Source organism: Sarcophilus harrisii, chromosome 2 (assembly GCF_902635505.1).
Source record: "Sarcophilus harrisii chromosome 2, mSarHar1.11, whole genome shotgun sequence".
NCBI classification, from domain to species: Eukaryota; Metazoa; Chordata; class Mammalia; order Dasyuromorphia; family Dasyuridae; genus Sarcophilus; species Sarcophilus harrisii.
The window spans coordinates 537928993-537931075 of record NC_045427.1 but is presented as its reverse complement, the minus strand read 5'-3'; the positions used below and the strand labels follow the sequence as shown (position 1 = coordinate 537931075).

The window sequence follows — 2083 nt, the reverse complement described above, 5'->3', positions numbered from 1 at the left end:
TGAACTTAAGGAGATAATAGGTCCAAATAATGTCTTTAAGGTAAAAGAAGCTATTGTGACATTTATTGTAAGTGGAGAGTCAGTGAAAGTGGAAAGTCATGAGAAGAGGAAGCATAAATGTCTTATACCTCACTATTTATTTCCTTTTAGTCTTCCTCATTGTTAATTTCTTTTTAGTCTTCTCTTCCCAATCCTGGCTCTCACTTCTTCAAAAAAAAGAGACTGTGGAAATTGCAGATCCACAAGAGTGATCCAAGTGTGAAAAAAAGCTATGTGACCTTCAGATCCTTTTTGGGTTCAGGATTTGGCATGGATATTCTAATTGATCGAGAGTTTATTACTTTTTTAATAGTTGTGGTGTCTGGCACATACATAGACATATATCTATATATCTGTACATGTATATATGGTTAATAATTGCAATTTAATAAAAATCCACCAGTTTTAAGTTGGTTAGGAATCCTTAGTTACACAATCCTTTCTTAAGGAATACAATCCCTTTTGAAGGCTCTGTGAAGGATTTCTTCTCTTCCTCATTCTAGAACTGTCAATGACCAAATTTAGAAGTGATGCTGATAAACTTTTCCAGGGCATGACTTTTAGTTTATGATAGCAGAAACTTTTATAAGATAAGAACATGCTTCTTAGTCCCAACAACACAGACTTTCTGAATAATTAAATCATTGATCACTTCACTCTAGTGGACAAATCCTCCCAGATGGTTAATGTTCTTGTCAGACAAATCCTAATCAGTGGATGCATTACTTTTGATGAGTTTTTCAAACTTGATCTAGTAGCCTGACCAATCTTGTGGATCTTTTTGTTGATATTGCTGTATAGCTGCAGCCCATCTGACCAGCCTGGGCCAGAGAAAACACCTATATTGTTACAGTGTCAAAGTCTGTACAGATCAACTTATGTAGGCCTTGGAGGGTTTTTTCAGAACAGTTTCTTTGTGTGGCAGCAGCTGGCAACATCTTTGTAACCATTGATCTTGGTTACTTCTGAGATATCAGTCATCTTATCCTGCCCAAACACAGGCACTTGCTGCCCCATTTACTCACAGGTCCACTCCAGTTTGTCAGTCACACTACTTGGATCTTCATTATTTCAGGCTTCTTCTGCCTGAGAGGAAGCAGAAGCATCTGAGTATGGGCAGCTAATCAGATTACCTGACAATATTTCTTTATATTATTAAAGTTTTTCTTCAACTACTTCTTGCTATCAACTTCCCACCACTTTTTGTAGTACTTGCAATTTCTCCTTGGACTTGTGCCAGTTCTTCATCATCAACTCAGCGAAGATGGCTTTTGTAGATCTGGAGACTTTAAGGGGCTTGTGCATAGTTTCTGATACTTATAATGATCATGAGTGACATCTCCACAATGGTTACCATCCAGACCACTTCCTTCTTGTTCACTTTTGAGTCCATCCTATCTACTTCCCTAGTGATTTAGGTTATATCTGTTTTATACCCCATAAAGTCAGTGAGGTGAATGAGTTTGATGTGGTCATCTTTCACCTTTATTACTCTATTTTTTGAGGCAGAAAGCCATGTTTGGGAGTAAAGAACTTCCAGTAGGACATGCTGCTACTACAGATGCTACAATGAAAACTGGAAGAGCAACTATGTTTTTAATTTTTAAAAAAATCTAAAAGGTAGAAATTTTTTTGACAGTGACTTAAATCTTGGATAGAAATCATTGCTCATAGTTCAACCCACAAAAATGTGTAAATAAAGACAATACATCTTAAATGAATGAAAATTTCAAAAGTGATAACTTCTATGTTGAAGTTGAGACCCTAAAATTATGAAGTTAGTCGATCAACTAAAATTTATTGAGCACCTAATATGTGCTGGTCATTGTGCTAAGCATAGAGGATACAAAAAAGCTTAAAAAACAAAATCTCTGCTTTTAAAGAGATCGTGTTCTGATGGACTTCATTATAAAGTTAAAAGGTTAAATTAGATGATCTCTGAGATCATTTCTAAGAGATATTTTGCATCTTAAACCTCAGTGGGCCAGTGAAAAGCAGAGATGTAAGATTTTAAGCAATTGTTGCATTTCCAGAATTGGTAATT

The 2083-nt window shown here is 35.7% G+C and overlaps 1 pseudogene; it reads right to left on the bottom strand.

The window, feature by feature from the left end:
• Positions 1-463: 463 nt before the first annotated feature.
• On the bottom strand, positions 464-1587 carry LOC100915633 (annotated as a pseudogene).
• Positions 1588-2083: the final 496 nt, after the last annotated feature.